This window comes from Leguminivora glycinivorella, chromosome 18 (genome assembly GCF_023078275.1).
Source record: "Leguminivora glycinivorella isolate SPB_JAAS2020 chromosome 18, LegGlyc_1.1, whole genome shotgun sequence".
NCBI classification, from domain to species: domain Eukaryota; kingdom Metazoa; phylum Arthropoda; class Insecta; order Lepidoptera; family Tortricidae; genus Leguminivora; species Leguminivora glycinivorella.
The window spans coordinates 12,205,310-12,215,080 of record NC_062988.1 but is presented as its reverse complement, the minus strand read 5'-3'; positions in this window follow the sequence as shown (position 1 = coordinate 12,215,080).

The following is a 9,771-nucleotide window of genomic DNA, read 5'->3' as shown; positions in this document are numbered from 1 at the left end:
AGTTCCACATTAGTCTAATCTATTTTACCTGTAACGCATAGTGTTCCATTTTAGGAACATACTTTAACGGCATCATACATAGTAATTTAAATATAAATACTTATGCGTTTTACCGTAAAATCATGCGGCATCCATTGTTTTAATAATTACTACTTAAAATATATTTATTACACTGAATACAATCACGAAAATCGTATATCAAAGTTGTAGATCGCACTTGCAACTAAAAATTGCCGAACGTCGGTAGAAATGAAAACGTTTCATGGACCACTGACTAGACAGAAGTCATAACGAGTACAGAAAATGTTCCGTAGTATGCATACTTTCTACCCGGTAGAAGTTGAGCAAAACAAATGACATTTCAATTGATTTACGAGGAAAATAACATTACGTTCCAAATTTGGAACCATATGCGGTAAAGGGTTAAGTTTTAAAAACTAACAACAAGTCGATCTATGTAACATGGTTTACTTATTTTTAATTTTTTCAAGTGTTAAGCAACGTGGTCGGTATCTAGTTGACAGCTTTATCCGTAGGCAATATTGTGGCATGTAGAGTTCAATAATCATACTGCAACATTGCCTGCCATGGGTGCCCTTCTTTTCGCCTATCATTAATTCGCATAATTTGATTTGGCATAACAGATATCGCATAACATAATTGTTCATAACATTGAATAAGCATAATATTAAAAATGCATAATTCTTATTTCGCATAACAATGAATGTGCATAATTGAAATTTGCATACTATTATTTCGTATAACTTTAATTATCCTAAAATGAATTGCCATACTTACTAACTGTATGGAGCAAGTTAAGTAATTGGATCAATCAGGGGCTGATTTTCCAATTTCGAGCGCTCGATTTTGAGTGTTTAATTTTATACTGTCTCACTTATTAAGCATGAAAAAAATAGGGATAAGTAAGGTACAGCGGGGCAAATCTCGAGTGGGGGGCAAATGTAACTGGTCAATTTCTTCTATGTTTTACAATGTTTGCATTAAGATTATTTTTAAGAAACATACATGCATTTATGAACTTAACTGCTAATCTTAAATTAAAAAGATTATTTGAGTTAAGGAGTCTTTATTTTATTTATATATTACTTATTAAGTTTATTCGTTTTTCATAAGTGTTTTTCAGAAAATAGAGTGTCTACCTGTTATGTAGTAGGCGTGTTCAGTGGATACATGTAATAATGGAAAAAATGGATTAGTTACAATTGCCTTTTAGTCTAGATTTGCCTCGCTGTAAAGGTACAGCGAGGCAAATCTAGACTAAAAGGCAATTAGTAAGGACTAAAGAAATTGAAAATGGATAGTATTTAAATAATATTATTACATCGTTCAGATTTTCGCAGATTGTACGTGCCAACACTGATACCCGAGCAAGCGGAAGATTCCAATATTGAACCGCGAGCGTAGTGAGTGGTTCAAAAAGTGGAATCTTGAGCGTTGCGAGGGTTTCAAGGCACATTAACCTTCGTACGGCACGTTAAACATTGCCACCGAGTTTGAAACACAAAATTTTTCACCACCCCAACACGAACAAAATACTGACTATAAAACATCAAAATCAAATCCATCGATTTCTTCAATATTTATGATTCAAAAACATCATTTATAGGAAAAATTCTATCAGCTAGCTTAAGACTAAAATAAATAGCTCAAGTTAAAATTTTTATGATTTTACTTTGCACTCTTGTGGATAAAATGTAATTTTGCTATCTGTTTTCGAACAGAAAAGTAAGCCGTTACCCGTTAGTGTGGTGAAAATATAATTTTCTTGTATGCCATTTAAACATTCTACTTAACAAAGTTATGCTTATTATGCTTATACCAATTCATCGTTATAACAATTTACATTATGCGTATTAGCATTATACGAAATCTGTTATGCGAAATAATGATATGCGTATTAAACGTTATGCGTAATAAACGGTATGCCAATTCATATTAGGAGTATTCAGTTATGCGAATTAATATAGACCCGCCTGCCATGATTCCAACCGTATATGAACATATTAATAAGAAAATAAAAATTATACAACAAAAACAGTACTAATACTTTCTTGGTAAGGACTCCCAAGAAGCTAGGAAGTGAATTTTTGGAATAAACGGAAAAGTTCTAAGGGCACTTCAAAATCATGTGGTCGGAAACAATAAGCGTTTCTACAAAAAATAAATTGGTTATGAGCAGCCAGATAAATCACAGTGTTATCACAGTATCAGCTGTGAATAATTACTTATCGGTTTTGCAGTAAATTGGAGTTTTGTGAAATAGGCAATATTGGAGCTGGTTGGCAAAGTTGAAGCATTCGACGTTACATATATTTTTATAATTTATAAAAATTAGCAAATAAAGTCATTATAAAATAAATTAAACAATGTATTAATATTTCAATAAAATTGTTTTCTTAATATACCTTAAAACAAAACAAAAAAAATCACGTCTTCGTTTGGCAAGATATATGTACTTAAACTAAACGTAAGCTAAATTGTGCTAGTACCTACGACTATCTCAATACAAATACATCCACATTTTGTGGTTAAAAATTAATGAAAATCAACCACTCCTTAGTATTTTAAGTATGACAGTTGTTGAATACATTTGTCGAGGGATGTCATCCCTATAAGAAAATTGTTCACAATTTTTTGTATTTTAGTGTCTCTATCTGTATATTTTTTGTTTCGTTTCTGATATACATAGCATCCCATTTCATTTTGCAAAACAAGAAAATCGACAACATTTGCCTCAGCTTTTAGCCGAGAAATAAAGTAAAACAGAGTATAGTTTTTATTTATGTCATTCTGCCGTTTATTTTTTTGTACCAGCTTTCTGTTGCGTTATTCGTTCGGTGCCTGTGCCCGAAGCAGGACAAAACATTTATCATTTCAATTTTTATCCACTGTTTTGTCATGTAACCATTAAACTCTTTTATATTTGGTATGTTCGGAGATTCAGCAATCAATGAGAGCCACGCTTCGTGTATTTTTGTATTAGGTAAATGTGCAAGAGCTACACATTTTGCTAAATAAGCACATCCTTCTCGGCTATCTCCCATTTTTCTCCTCTATCGTAAATCGCCTGGCTGTAATGAAAAAAGCAGCCTGTTACGGCTGCAGATGGATATATAACTCTCATAGCGTTCATTGCCGCAGTCTCGTAGTCACTTTTAATAAAGTCTGGACGAAAATTAGGAATATTTTCCTTAATTGTTTCAAATAACTTTTCATATGTAGCCTGGGTCTTATTAGGCAACAGTGCATATATACACGGGACGGCTTTGGTAAACAAATCATTCGAACCAATATCGGCGTGTATGCTGTGTAATTGTGCATAAGGTTCGGGGACCATTTTAAAAGTGCCGTCTGCAAAAAACGTTTTTACATTTTGTATCCATTCTTTACACTGTGGAGTTATAAAAACCGTTATACCGCCAGTTTGAGTGCACAAAAAATTTTGTCCCAAGTTTTCTGCGATTACGACATCTTCGCACGATTGAAATGTTGAGATTCCGAAGGCTTCATGTCTTGCTCTATATAAAGCATCTCTTATTTGAAAAAACGACGGTAACTTATCCGCGTATTCTGGCGACATGAAAGGTTTCATTTCCTCCATATAAAGTAGAGGAATGGGTCGATAATCCGTCGTGACTATTTTCTTTAATTTGATAATTTGTTTTTCTATGTCGATGCTCTCGAAATCAGGTACACAACAATGTCCAGTTTCACGTATAATTTTTTCTTTTTAACCGACTTCAAAAAAGGAGGAGGTTCTCAATTCGACTGAATTTTTTTTTTTATTTTTTTTTTGTATGTATGTTACTCGATATCTCCGAGGATCGTGGACCGATTTTCAAAATTTTTTTTTTGATCGAACGGGTCTAACCCCGAGATGGTCCCATTGGCACCAAGTCGGGGTCTGATGATGGGATCTTGGAGAAATCGAGGGAACTCTTCAAATGTTATAGGCACATGTAATGTTCTTAGTGTATTTTTCAAAGGTACACCAGTATTTACGTCTGATGGTAATAATTTTATGTGGCTGAGCTGATGATGGAAGGTCAACTCCTCAACGGTTAGGAGTTAAAGGATAATTCTTTCGCTACTGTACACATATTCGGACTGATACATATAATATCACTAGGAACCACTAAAAATCAACAAATAAATTAACTTTTTAACAAAAAATAAAACCGCCTTCAAAAAAAGCGTGTTACAAAACATGGAGAAACTAAAAAGCCAAAAATAATAAACCTTTGAATTCAGATTTCTTTTCGGATTGCAATAATCTAAACATCCAAATTATAAACAAATCAATTATTTTTGGAGTCGGGGCCAGCCTGCGTATGGTTGGGTGGGGCAAACAGAAAATAGCAAGGCGACGAACAGGTCTGGTACCGACTACAAAAATAATTGATTTGTTTATAATTTGGATGTTTAGATTATTGCAATCCGATAAGAAATCTGAATTCAAAGGTTTATTATTTTTGGCTTTTTAGTTTCTCCATGTTTTGTAACACGCTTTTTTTGAAGGCGGTTTTATTTTTTGTTAAAAAGTTAATTTTTCATCATTCAGAACCAACGTGCCTTGGCATGTTCCTTTTGCGGAACAAATCCAGACCGACGAACCATTTTTATTGCTTCGTTTCAGATAGTGTCTATATCCGGCTCTAACTAAAATTTTTCCGTTATGTGTACTATCAATGAACTCGAATGTTTTATTAATGAACGCGGGGGATGTTTTCCATTCGTCACGACAAACATGTTTTAATAGTGTTTTGCTAACAAAAACATTAAGAACACGCCCCTATTATGTTAGAAAAACATGTTAGGTGTTAGAAAAACACAAAAACAGGTCGCAGCGGATCCGGCTTAAGGAAATCTAAATACCTGTATCTCAGTTCACCGAACATTCTTTACGTGCGTTGTATGTTGAGAAACGTCGTCATTGGCAGAATACACCTCGGAAAAAAGACCGAGGAGTGAAAGCCAACTTAAAAAAAAAATACCTGTATGTGAAAAACGCTATGACTACACATTGCCGTTTATGTCGATTCGCAGCAATATGTGTGAGTTTGTTACACATTGACGTTATTCTGAAAGAGTTGAAGCAGTTGTAGAATAGTAGGGGCCTATTTAGACGGTACGAGAACTCGCATACGAGTTTTATTACATTGCGGTATTTGATGGCTGTGCAAAATTGTATGTACCCTCAACAGCCCGCAATGTAACTAAAATCGCATGCGAGTTCGCACGCCATCTAAAGCCCCATTTAGATGGTATGAGTTTCTCGCCTCGAACGTACGATTATCGAAGTACGAGAAAAAATATCGTATCATGTAAACTATGCGTACGATATCGCACGAGAGAGAGCGATAATCGCCTCGCCTTTGATATTTGTATGTCTCCGTGTAAACAAAACACATATGCGAGAATCGTATACGAGTTTATGCGCTACGCGCTACTCAGCCGAAATGAATTCAGTAGAAATCATGTAAAACATGGTGTTTTTATATTAATAGCTGCCTCTCAGTAACTGCTAAAACCAGAAATAATTCGGCTTATTAATATTATACAGTTAATGATTATCTACTGACATTTTACCCCATATATCTATGGGGAAAATGCCTACTATAATTAAAAAAAAATGTTATTTATATTCTATGTTTAATAATATCCTAAACCTAATCGCAAGTATCGCAACCAAGATTTTATTAGCTAGGTAACGCTACGGTCGAAATCATTATTTTTCCTATTGTATTTGTATATTATTGAGACCTTCATAAATCATTCCAAATTCCAAATCATTTATTTGTTAAACATAGGTATGTACAAAAGTAGGTCTTAAATGTATAGTATAAAGATAGGTATCACTATGCTTCGCCACATGGCATACAAATACAGTGTAGCTACAAAACAAAGAACATGTATCTTGCATTTATAAACTAAGTTACATATAGGTAGGTAGTAAAAATACTCTTATGTAGGTAAAAGTTAAAAAGTAATAAAATCTCCCGAATCTGACAGAAAATCTTGTACAGTATAGTACGCTTTTGTTACTAAGAATTTGTACAATATTTTTTTAAATTTATTTACCTCATCAATTTGTAGTATCTCTTTTGGTAGTTTATTATAAATTTTTGATGCCATTCCAAAAAAACTTTTGGCGTACAATGCTGTATTACATGGTTTCGATTGTAATTTATATTGTTGGCGGTAACTATTGAGGTAGGAGAATTGATCAGGGTTAAACTTTACATATAAAGCAACTTCATATATATAGAGACACGGAAGAGTAAGGATATTTAGCTGAATGAAGTATTGTTTACAAGATTCTGTATACTGTAAACCGCATACTGATCGTAAACATCTTTTTTGAGCTCTGAACACTATTTCTTTATCCGTGCAGTTACCCCAGAATATTACGCCGTATCTCAAAGTAGATGTAACATGAGCATGATACGAGATTAGAACAGTCGACTGGTTTACTTTTCGTAAATTATTTAAGGCATATGAATATTTGTTCAGTTTTCTGCAAATGTTGTCTATTTGGTTGTTCCAACTTAATGTTCGATCTAAGCTTAGTCCCAAGAAAGTCGTAGAGTCCGTTTCTTCAATATCCTGGTCATTGTACGTAATTTTCAAACCAGGAAGGTGTTCTTTCCTCTGTTTAAACGACATTATTTTTATAGTGTTTTTAATATTATTGGGTACTATTCATCTTAAATTCAAATAAATCCAAGGTAAATTATACCCAATATTATAAAAAAGCATATAATATACGTGTTTATAATTAATTAATTAGCAACTAGGCACGCAAGTTGACAGGCAAAACTCGTATGAAAATCGGTTCGCTCCGATTCGTGCGATAATCGCACGTTCGAGAAAAAATGTCATACGAGAACCGGTTTAGACGAGTCGAGAAATGTTATGGAAATATCTTCCGAAAATTCTACTCTCCGTCTAAACTATTTCGCCTGGCGAGTCTCGCATACGATACTCGTATGCGAGTTTTTATTTCTCGCACTAATGTAAACGTTTTCGTACGATACTCGCCAGGCGATTATCGCATACGATAATGTCATACGAGTTTGTCAACCAAGACGGGCGAGAAACTCGTACCATCTAAATGGGGCTTTAATCAGTTCTAACACTATCGCAGTCAAAACACGAATGGTATATTTTTTGTACAGGAAAAATATCGCGTAAGAAACAAAACTATTGCGGAAAAATATTACATGAAAATTTTCGTGTTTCGGAAAAATATCGTGTCGGAAAAATATCGCATAAGCAAAAAAAAAATACAAAAATAAGCGTCTGGGAAACTTTGGACGTAGGCCAAATGTCGTTTAAGAATTATAAATATTGTGAAAAATATCGTTTGGCCATATTTGAGAATGAGGAAGCAAAATAAATACTGTAGAGCGGGGAGGCGAGGGCCGAGGATGAAAAGCCGCGAGTGGTTACTTGAAATTTTATTACGACTACCAATAGATTTACAATAACAGCGCTTACTTGACGTATATGGCCCAGCAGGGTGGACGCATATAAGACCCGTAAGTATGTACTACTTCGTTGACACTTGAATGCTCAATCTAGGGTTGGGTCACCAAGCGTGCATGGAAATAGTCCCTACTGCGATTCTCAAACAAACCTCGGACAGTTCCCGAGGGTCATGAAATTACGTTGAACAAACGTTAGCGTGTTCTACTTTTTCCACTGGCGCCATCTAGCGGTGACACTGGAACTAATCATCCATAGTGCAGTTGTTGGGTGTATTGCGGTGATGGCGTTACAACTCTCCCCCTATGTCAACGCAGTCGCCCCGACAAGTGTGACATTAACCTTAGAGTCTAGGTTTAGTGCGCGGTCTACCGCGGGGTCTAGCCACTGCTGCAGGCGCATCTCCCTGGCTAGAGGTTTGCTTTCTTGGCCTTCCCCTTTTCCTGATCGGTAGCGACGGTTCAGGAACAGTCGTGTCTTCAGATCGGTATCGAGTTAAGGCTGATGCATGATATACACCAACAGGGGTTTTCGAGTCTGAGTTTGCGACTTCAAATGAACTAGCACCGTGTCGTCGTACTATAACATACGGTCCATCACGACGTGGGGCAAGCTTAGAACTAAATCCTTGACTGGATTTGCTCAATACGTGAGTAGCGACCAACACCAAGTCGCCAGGTTTGTAGTCAGGGCATGCTTGTCGTTTCTGATCCACATACTCCTTCCTCTTTTCCTCCTTCTTTACTTATTGATTTTTTGAATAGGTAACATAAGGGTTTTGTCAGAAAATTAGAACATTTTTTTATAAAAAGAGGGTGTACCCCGTCCGGACCGGAACCTTTATGAATATTGATAGCATTTAACTGATTTAGAACAATTTTAGTTGTAATTTCTATAGAATTTATATCAATGGGAGGATGTGACAGTGAATCTAAACTATTACTAACATTAGACATATTGTATATCTCAAAAACAGAATGGAAATAATCATTAAAGTAATTACATATTTGTATGGCATCTGAAGATGAGTTACCATTATAAGACATCGTTTGAGGGAGTTTATTTTTGGAAAATACTGACTTAACATAGGTCCAAAAAAAGGCTGGATGCGTTTTTATTTTGTTCTTCGAATAAGCAATATAACTTTTATAGCATTGAGTCTCCATTTTCTCGGCCCGTTTTCTTAAATTTTTAAATTGAATATAATCAAGTGGGTTTTTATACGTTTTCCACAATTTGTGATATTTACGTTTTTCGTTTAGAATTTTTTTTAAATTTTTACTATGCCAAACAGGGGCTGAAGAAGAGGTGTTTATTTTACGACGGGGTACGTACTTGGCAAAAAGATCATTTATAATTTCATAAAATAGTTCTATACATTTTTCTAAGTTACAGTTATTGAACAATGACTGCCAATTAATTTTAGATAGTTCTATATTTATATTTCTAAAATCAGCTAAATGAAAATTATACACTGAAACTGGGGCCGATTTAATAGGGCAAGTTGAAAGGTCAAATAATAAATCTAATGTGAGCGATTTATGATGGCTGTCTTCAGGAGTTAAGGGATAATCACAAGCGGCAACAGTACAAACACAATTACTTATTATTAAATCTAGAATACGATGGTTGCTATTTAAAATATGATTATATTGTTTTAAGTCTGTAAAGCACAAAAAATCTTGTAGCAAATTCGTTTCATAATTACCACTTGATGTTAAGATTAAATTAGCTGAGGAGGAGGCTACCCAGTTGGCGTCAGGTATGTTAAAATCCCCTGTTAACAAAAACAAATCATCGGGCCGTTCGGTAATTAAGTCACTAACAATATTAAGAAATGAATCGAGCGCCTCCTTATGTCCTTGACCTTGAGGTATATAAATGCATGCAATATTACAGTATCGCTGTTTATTTACACCACCGCGCTTAGAGAAGTTTCCAGGTCCGCGCTCGATACCTATAGGAAGAGATACCCACACACAATCACAGTATGCCCGCGCGGGCACGGGCCAGTCCCGGGCGGTAGGCTGGTACTTAGCTCGCACAGCCACCGCCACTCCGCCCCCCCGCGCTGCACCACTGTCAACAACTGACCGATCGCATCGAAATACGCTGTATCTGTTATCAAAATATTCATTATCATAAAAATCTGCCGTAAGCCATGTTTCGGTTAGACAAATAAAATCATAATGTGACTGCGCGATTTGTGAAAAAAACTGAAGAGATTTAGTCCGTAATCCCCTCACATTCTGATAATAACCC